The following is a 9,870-nucleotide window of genomic DNA, read 5'->3' on the forward strand; positions in this document are numbered from 1 at the left end:
TTTCCTCCCCTAAGCGCCTCAGAGGAGCCTCCGGGGAGAGACACGGGGGCTTTTTTTAGCACCTTTAATCCAGATTGGCTGCTCTGCTTGCCATCTTCTTCCTGGAGGGCTCTCCACTAAGCCGCGTGCTGCTGACAAGGAGGCAGCCGTTTGCGGGGCTGGGCAGGGAGCCGGACTGGAGCTCCCTTCCCAATCTCCATGGCCGGCAGCCCCACGCTGAGCTGGACTCTGGCTGGGGGTTTATCTCCAATGCTGAGCTTTTCAGAGGCCTCAGCCCTCACTGAGCTCCAGTGCAATCGGGGTAATTCAACCCTGCCCCAGGCGCAGGCCACAGGTACCACCCTGAAATGACCATGTTTGCAGGACGCTTTTGTGGAGACTCATGAAACACCCAGGCTACTGTCCCCTTCTTCTCGAAGCAGTGGAGGGGGTTTTTAGCCGGTAACTTAGTTTTCTAAGTGAGTTTATTAGGCCGATTGGCAAATGATTTTCCTCCCCCCACCACCCAATTTTTTCTCTTCAAAAATTAAAATAGTTTCCCTTGCCATGAAAATGTTTGGTCCCAAACCAGTTTTCATCCTAAAATTTTAAGTTTTTTTGGGGGGGGGAGGGAGGTGTTGATGAAAACCTGAACATTTTCAACAAAAACAGATGGACAGCCAGGCTGCAAACTGCTCTGTTAATGCAGGATATCATCTCTATTATTGCCATCCTAAAAGCCATTTGTGGAGACACGCACCATTTAAAAGCATCACCTTGCTTCATCGTATCGGCAACGGGCAGCCAGAAAATTCCAGCCAGGCCTGACCAGCAGGTGATGAGAAATGGTCTTTTTTCCTCTTCCTAGCCCCACAATGCACCAGCTCCTGCCTTTACTCTAAGTAATTCAATCCATGCCCCAGCCAAATGGCTGCAGGTTGGGTGAGAGGGTTTGCACAGTGGATCAATCGCGAGCGTGTCGCTGCTGGGAAGCAGGCGGAGGGTGGGGTGGCATGTGGGGAGGGGCAGGGAAGAGACCTGCTTAGAGCTGGCCCATCCATACATGCAGCCAGAGCTAAGACCCCATCAGGAACCCAAGCGAGATCTTATCCAAAGTGACCTTCGTGACCAGAGTAGCAGGGTGATCCCAAGGTCCAGGCCAGCATCGAAACAGGCTCTGGGGAGGGCCGTGGCTGATGGGTTGCCACGTTTGCCCGGCCTGCACCCTCGGGTGTGTATCGTTTCAGGGAAGCCCAATGTAACATAAGAACATAAGAAAGGCCCTACTGGGTCAGACCAAGGGTCCAACTAGCCCAGTATCCGGTCTACCGACAGTGACCAATGCCAGGTGCCCCAGAGGGAATGAACAGAACAGGGAATCAGCAAGTGATCCATCCCCTGTCGCTCACTCCCAGCTTCTGGCCAGGGCCAGCTCCAGGGGGTTTTCCGCCACAAGCAGCCAAAAAAAAAAAGCCGTGATCGCAATCTGCAGCAATTCAGCGGGAGGTCCTTCGCTCTGAGCAGGAGTGAGGGACCCTGCACCGAAATGCCGCCGAATACCTGAACGTGCTGCCCTGCTCCGGAGTGGCCGCCCCAAGCACCTACTTGCTAAGCTGGTGCCTGGAGCCGGCCCTGCTTCTGGCAAACAGAGGCTAGGGACACCATCCCTGCCCATCCTGGCTAATAGTTTACAATGAGCCTTGTGGCTTGAGGAGGGAAATCACTATTGACCCCTGCTGGGGAACGGGGGAAGAGCGTCCCAGAGCTGCAGAGAGTGTCAGAGGGACAGAAGCTCCGTGGAGGGGGAGCGCTCAACCAGCATCTATTGGTGAGCCTGGAGCTTGGGCATTTGGTAAAAGTTCAGTTCATCTCTGAGGTTGGGGAAACATTTGTGTCCCTGCAGAGAAACGGGGGGAGCAGAGAACTGCCAAATGCACCTGGGTGAGGTGTCACCCTGGTCTGTTGGGGGAAGGGAGCCTGGAGAGATGCTCTGACCTGGTGGTTGTGACTTCTGGTGCCAAGAACTTTAAGGGCCTTAATCATAGACTATCAGGGTTGGAAGGGACCACAAGAGGTCATCTAGTCCCACCCCTGCTCCAAGCAGGGCCAATCCCCAGACACATCTTTGCCCCAGACCCCTAAATGGCCCCTCAAGGATTGAACTCACCATCCTGCAGTTATCAGGCCAATGCTCAAACCACTGAGCTATCCCTCCCCCCAAGAGAGCCCAAGCACCTTCTCTGCTCTTGATCTCTCACTGACGACCTAGGCCAGGGCTGGGCCAGCGGCGGTGATGAAGCTACGGAGGGCAGCAACGTAGCTAAGGGGCGCCCTACCCAGCCACCAAAGCTGTCAGCACGTCGAGGCCATAGGGCAGCTCAGGCAGCCCTTCCCTGAGGGGCGGGAGATAGACCTGCCTGAATGCTGGGCTCCCACTTCATGAGCCGCCCTCAGACGAGAGAGGAGGACTGAGGTTAAGGTTCTTCCTAGACGCCCCCCACATTGACTTTGTCCCCCCTCCCTCTCCCCCTTCAAGTTCTCTTTGTTTTGAACCTGCCCTTGGTGCTGGCGAGGAGGAAGTATGGCCTAGCAAGGGTGCCCTGGGGGGAGTTTAGTTTTCCCCAGATTCTGGGTGGAGGCAAGTTTCCAGAAGGAACCTCCGTCCTCCAGGTAGCTGAACCGGGCCCTTTTACAGATGGAGCAAGGGTGGAACTAGACTAGTTCAAACCTAATTGGCTTTTCCACAGCACTGACTTTCATTTTTCTGGGTGGGTGCTCTACCCACCGACTCTGCCCTGAGGCTCCGCCCCTTCCCCCAAGGCCCCACCCTCGCCCCGCCTCCTCCGGCCCTGCTCCGCCTTCTCCCCTGAGACCCTACCCTCACTCCGCCTCGTCCCATCCCCTGCTCCACCCTCTCATCCCAGCTCCTCCAGCCCACCACCGAACAGCTGATCGGTGGAGCCCACCAAACAGCTGATTGGCGGGTGGGTGCTGAGCACCCAATATCTTTTTTCCATGGGTGCTGCTTATGGGCCTCTCCCTCTTAAATAACCCTGGGTGCAAAGTCTGCCCACTAGTGGGAGTGGAATGTGAGCAATGGCACTGGGTGAGTCATGCAAAGCGTTAGTTGGGGGTAACTATCGCGTGCTTTCACCAATTGTTCCCCCCCACAGCAGCTGAGCACCCCACAATCTTTATTCTCTTGTGAGGCAGGAATTATTAGCCCCATTTTACAGAGGGGAAACTGAGCCACAAGGTCACCGAGGCTGTTGTGGAGAGAGGAGGTATTAGAACTCATGGCGCCTAGCTCCTACACAAGCATCCTAGCCACAGGATCATCCATCTTCATGCAGCGCCCTGCCCTACTTCTGCTCCATATCGGTTCCCTGTGCGCCTCACCTAACAGCCCCTTCCTCACAGGGCTGTGCAAGTGGGTTTCACTTGCACAAATGCTCCTGATGATTAATTTTAACTTTGGTTGCTTGACAAACCTGCTTTCCCTGTGCACTTGCCTCAGCCACTCGCAGAGCAGAAAGAATCGCATTTAACTGCCAGGAACTGGGACTGGACGACAGGGGGTGGATCACCTGATCATTACCTGTTCTGTTCATTCCCTCTGGGACACCTGGCATTGGCCTCTGTCAGAAGACAGGATACTGGGCTAGATCAAGCATCGGTCTGACCCAGGGTGGCCATTCTTGTGTTCTTATGACCTGCATGTCCACTCGCAACACAGCTCCAATTTCAGCTCTTGAGTATGGACGAGCAAGCCACAGACTTAATGAAACTGGCCAAAACCGGTGAAAAGTTTCTAGTAACGAGGGCCTGTAAGAAGATTACCGTGGGCCTGCAGGTGTCCTGGGGACAGGAAGAGAGCCCAGCTATGTAAACTCAGCCTGGTTAGTGACAGATCACCCCCTCTCATGGGTAGCAGTCCAGCACAGTTCTCTTTGCTGTATGACACTTTACTTTGGGTCGCTTCCGTTACATGGGCTGAAAATGTTCAGTCTGAACTTTTTCAGCAGGAAATTGGGATTTTAAGTGTCTGCATCCTACCAGAAATGTAGGATTTTGCTCGATAAATTAAATGCACCAAAACTGAACTACTTTGATTCTGAAATGCCGTTGTGGTGCCTCCTGGGAGTTGTAGTTCCGGTGCCCCATCTCAGCGCACACAGCGAGTCAGCGGTAGAACACAGATCGCCTGATAACCTGGCTGGTGCACGAGTGACTGGCCTTTGTATAAGAGCCTGCTGATATAACTCCCTGTCCGCATAGCGAGCTGCTGGGTTCAAACCCAAGCCCTTAGGCCCCGAAAACACAGAGCTCTACTGACTGAGCACAAAAAGTGATTGCACCAACTGGTAGCGGTCATAGGTTATTATCCTCTACTGGGATAGGGTGGTCATATTTCCCAGAGGGAAAACGGGACGTCACGTGGGGCTAGCCCAAACCTCCCCTCTACCTCCTGCCAATGCACGGGGCTGGCCCGAGCCCCGCCTGCCCCCTGCATGAGGCTGGAGCTGACATCACTGCTTGATGAAGTTGGCAAGAGCAAACGGGACAAATGCCCACTTTTGCCAAAAAAGTTGGGACGATTTAAAACGGGGCTTTAAAAGGGGACTGTCCCGGCCAAAATGGATCGTATGGTCACCCTAACGGGGACCCCTCGTTCCAGGAGCATGTTACAATGACTGCTCTGTCCAGCCGCCGCAGCACCCCTCCCTGCAGCGATTCGGCAATCCCCAGCTCTGTACTGTGCTCACCAGCCTTTGTGTGGCCCGGGAAGATAAATGGTCTCCGAGCGGAGGATCGATGGTTGCCGTGGTGGTGCTGGGGTGTCACCAGGCTGTGCTCATTGAGAACAAAAGAAAGCCCCCCTCCTCGGGGGGGGGGGGAGATGGGTCCTGTCTTCCCACGCAGCTCGTTAAAGGAGGCTGATTGATGAGCGGAGAGAGCTGAAGGGGTTTGCCAATGCCACCTGCACATTCCAGTGGTGAGACTAATCCTGCTGACCCAAGAGGGCACAGAATCCCCCTGGTCAGTCAGTGCAAATCGCTGCAGTCAGGTGGTGTCGCGGCTCTTTTGCCCTGCTGGGTCGGTGCCCATCCACCGTGCCAGGCTGCATTCATGGACACGCCAGCTGCAGTCTCAGCAAATGCAGAGCCAGATCCAGACGGCGCTCAACACCTGCAAACTCCTTCCCACCCTCACCGCCACCCCCGACATCGCTGGCCGCTTGCAGCACCATTCAAGATCAGGCCCACAGAAATTTCCAATCAACAAGGGCAGGGTGCCTGCAGGAAATTCTCACTGTTAGCAGGGGATCGAAACGAGATGAACGGGAGCAGGGTGTCTAGTCCTTCATGTTCTGTAGGGAACCTCCCCAAATTGTGGGAGCAGCCACTTTTGCTTCCCCCAAAATTCTGGCCACCATCGTCTCACTTAAGAATGCTAAGTGGAACTGCTTTTCCATACAGCACCTGTGGAACTCATTGCCACATGATATCATTGAGGGTCAGAGCTTAGCAGGATTAACACCAAGTTTGGATAGTTATATGGATAGCCAGGGGGAAAAATAGAAGGCTTAAAAACATCCTCAGAGTTCAGGCAGTGATATCAATCTTCATGCTTCAGAGCACCAACCAACCGTTAACCATTGGAGGTCAGGAAGAAACTTCTCCTGGGGGCACGTGAGCTCATCAGTGCCTCTGCAGAGTTTTTACACCTTCCTCTGAAGCAGCTGGTGCTGGCCCCTGTCGGAGACTGGACCCTGCACAAAATGGACCATGGATCTGTCCCTGTCTAGCATTTCCTGTGTTACTAATCTGCCCATCACTGTAGTATCTGGGCATCAAACTCTCCCAACAAGATTCAGAGCACCATTCGCCACCCTCTGAAGCAAAGTGGTTCTTGAGTCACCGCTGTCACCACTCCACCCCTCCCCACACCCCCAAGGCCCTATGGAGGGGAGCCGCTGCTCGAGATGCCGTGAGCCAGCTAACGAGCCAGTTTGCCAGGGCCTTGGTTAAAGCACCCTCCCCTGGGGGGGATGATCTGGGATTGCTGCTGCAGGCCTCTGGGAAACCCGCCGAGATGTGGTCTGGACCCAACCTCTGCCACAGCTCGTGCCCCCAGAGCAGGGTATGAGAGGCAGTGGATCGTATACCGTTCTGCCCTATGCCACCTCCACAGCAGCCCTGGGCACATTCCAGGACAGGGCGAGGACAGAGCTGGGGCAGGAGAGGGGGTGGCCAGAACAGACCTGCACCCACAGGGGGTGAGCTTAGAGCAACCCTCCCGGGGCCAGGCCGACCCTGGACTGGGGAGACGCAGGGATGAATCACTCCCAGTGTCTTGGCCACATACCCCCTGGGACAAATCCCCCCTGGCCTTTGCTTGTGGGCCGTGGCCAGGGTGCAGATGGGCCGGAGGCAAAAAGTGCCCTGCCAGCCATGCCCCCGTTCGGGGGCCTGTTAACCTGACCCATCCTCGGAGCAGCAGCCTGTGACCGGGAGCGGGATGGCAGACGAGCCGATCACAGTGCTTTCCCCATCAGACTGGGAGGCTGATGGGAGGGTGAAGGGATGCCTCTCTGCCATGCCCTGCCCTGGCCCGGCCTCCCTCCCAGCCTGTGTCTCTACAAGATCCCTCCCCGTGCCCTCAGCCCCTCCTGCGTCCAGCCAGCTCATGGCTCCAAGCATTTCACACCCACACACCCAGCCCTGCAGTAAATGACAACACCAGGTGCAGGGTGAGGACGATCACCCCCCCCCCCCCCCCCCGGGCTGTGTCTCAGCGGTGAAGGGTTCGCCCGACTCATCCTCCTCCCCGGTTGGCCACCACGGGGTGTGGCTAGCAGCCTCTGCTCGAGGGCTGCACTAGCAGGCGGTGCGACAGGTCAGGAGCAAGGGGCAGCCGCGGAGCCTGGGCTGCCCCAGGCTTAGGAAAGGGGGAGCCAGATACGAATTTTGCAGCGCTAACATTTGGTCAAGATTGAGATACAGCAGCAAAGTTCTGAAAGTGGAAGAAATGGGCTGGGAGGGGCTGTGGGTCAGGACTGAGGGGTGTCAGCCGAGCTGTGTGGGGAGCCCAGGGCTGGGCTAGCAGCGGGTGGGGGGGTGCTGTGGATCAGGACTGAGGGGTGCCGGCTGAGCTCTGTGTGGGGAGCCCAGGGCTGGGCTAACAGGGGCTGTGGGTCAGGACTGAGGGGTGTCAGTTGAGCTGTGTGGGGAGCCCAGGGCTGGGCTAGCGGGGGGGCCGTGAGGCAGGACTGAGTGCCAATAATATGAACAAAAGCCAGGCTGCGTTCCCACTGCTTGGCTCCGTCCCGCACTCTCTGGAGCACTACACACTCTCCTGAAGTCTTCTCCAAACCACAGGCCCCTCTCCTCTCCCACTCCGAGTGGAAAATGTTAATCCAATGGGTGGGCTCCCAGAGATCTCCTGTAAACACCAGGAGGAAAAACAATCCCCTTTGGCAGCTGAGGAAGGTTGGCTCCACGCTGAACTATGCAACTTCTGCTGTGAATCTGGCCAGACGCCTGGAGAGGACTTGACTCCCCGGTACAATTTACTGCCAGAAATGCTGGGAGGCCACGGCACAAGGCCCCATGGAAATCTCATTGCTAGATTCATGTTTGGAAATCCCCAGCCCTCCAGGGGACTCGCGCTCTGAGCTGCAGTTATGCTGCTTAGGATGCTGGGGTGGGGTGGCGCCAGCATCCCAGCAACGCTCCCCTTTTCATTCCTGGGTCAGATCCAGCCCAGGTTGACAGGGGAAGCCGGCAGAGCGTGAGGCTTTGGGAATCTCTCTCGCTGCGCTTCGGGTGCAGGGAGATTTGCCTCTCGTCATAACTGGAGTTGGTGGTGGGCCCTTCGTCCTGGAATTAAAATCCCTGGCTTCAGTGTGGATCCAAACGAGGACATGTGCTCTAGCTGAAGGGAAGCCTGCACGGCAGAGAACCCCTGAAATCTGCCCTGGATACAGCGAGGGAGAGATGCTCCACTGGTGTGAATTGGGGTAGCTCCATCGGTGTCAGTGGCCCAGATCCCCCACTGGTGTAGATTGGTGGAGCGCTATGGCCTGTCACCGCAGCGGAGGAGCTGGCCTTTTTCACTCAAATCTCTCTCCCTCTCTCTTGTCTTCGCTGCTGCACCTTCCATCCCGTTTCTTCACAGGGGCCAGTTCCTAGCTCAGCCACGGCCGGTGTGCCAGTCCCGTAGCCTCTGTGCCTCAGTTTCCCCAGCTGTGCAATGGGGAGAATCATCCTGCCTGGCGGGGGGGCGGCAGGTGAATACAGTAAGACAAGTACTGCGGTGATGTGGGCAGGGGAGAGGGGGGCGGATAAGTACCTAGATCGAATGCAATTGGGGCCATTTGCTTTCTGTGTTTTTAAACCTTAGGGAATAGGTGGGAGCCCCCCGCCTCCTCTGCCCCCGGACATCACGAACTCATAGAAAACCAGAGACTAGGGTGGAAACAGCCCCCTTCTCTTCCCTCAGCCCCCAGCAGTTCAATCAGTCCCAGCCCTGGGAGCCTACCTCAGGCAGGGTTTGCCCCTAAATTATCCCCCCATTTCTGCAAACACAATAATGGGTGCAACTCGCACTCGGGGCCGGTGTCCCAAGACCTCAGACTGAGCGACTTGAGCACCCCGCCCCCAGGGGGAAGCACTTCCCGAGCTCTGGTTGATTTAGCCTGCGCAAGGGGCGTAAGCATCGTAACACATCTGTGACCACCTAGAACTGCAGGGATGTCGCCCTGCTGTGCATAATGACAAGAGGGTTAGAGATCATATCCTCCAGCACCACAACAACCCTTGAATTAAAAAGAGACGCTCCTGAAGCTGTACAGGATCCATGACACACAGCCAGGTAGTTCTGATACCGCCCAGTAGAGGGCAGGTAGGCACAGATAGACGCCGCAGCCAGTTCATTGCACCGTTGTTGTTATGCTGGAGGCTGGGTGAAACCTCATTGAATCTGGTGGGTGTAACAGCTGACCCCTCACTCAGAATAAATGGAAGAAGCAGTTAAGCTCTGTTGTTGGAGTAAGATAGCAAAAACACGGGCCACATGCAGGGCCAGTCCAGGGCCGAGCTATGTGGGCGGAGGGGGTTTCACTGGAGGCGGGGGGGGGGGGGGTGTGCATGCAAACGCAGAGGGCTGAGCATGGCTTTGATGGAGTTGTGCGTGCGTGAGCAGACACAGCACAGACGACATTGGAGCACACAGAGACCGGACGGCAGGAAGCCGAGGAAAAGCCATAGAAGCACTGGGAGTGTCACCCTGAGAGAAAGCTGAGAGAGAGCAGTTGTTGGGCAGAGTGCTGGCTGAAAGAGGCTTGGGGAGGGGCACAGAAATGTCCTGCTGTTTGATTCTTGCTGTGTTCAGGGAAATGGGACTTTTTCGTACATTCTTGGCAAATAAACAGGATTGCATCAAAGGAATACCTGCCCCCATCACCACTTTCTTCTCCTTCTAATGGAACCAAACCCACAAGACCCCAGATACAGGCTAACCACTTGGGCCAAAAGAGGGGAAATGATTATCCCCAATTTAACAATATGGAAACTGAGTCATAGAGGAAGCTGGGACTGATTCCCAGCGCCACACATAAGCCACCAGATCACCCTTCTCTATGGACACCATAGTCCCCTCTGGGACTGGCACGGCAGAGCTGTCCCTCTCTGGAACGTGTCACAAGCAGAGGCATATTTTAGAGCCCAGCGAGGGCGGACGTGCAGACAGCAGCTATCTCAGCCTGGGATCATAATCTCCAAGGCCTGCGGTTTGCATCTGATAAATTGCCAGATGCATCTCGGAGCAGCCGAAGAGGGAATGAATCGTGTCCAAATAGCCATCGGGCGCTATTTGCCCCAATTAGAT

This window comes from Mauremys reevesii, linkage group 8, assembly GCF_016161935.1.
Source record: "Mauremys reevesii isolate NIE-2019 linkage group 8, ASM1616193v1, whole genome shotgun sequence".
Lineage (NCBI taxonomy): Eukaryota > Metazoa > Chordata > Testudines > Geoemydidae > Mauremys > Mauremys reevesii.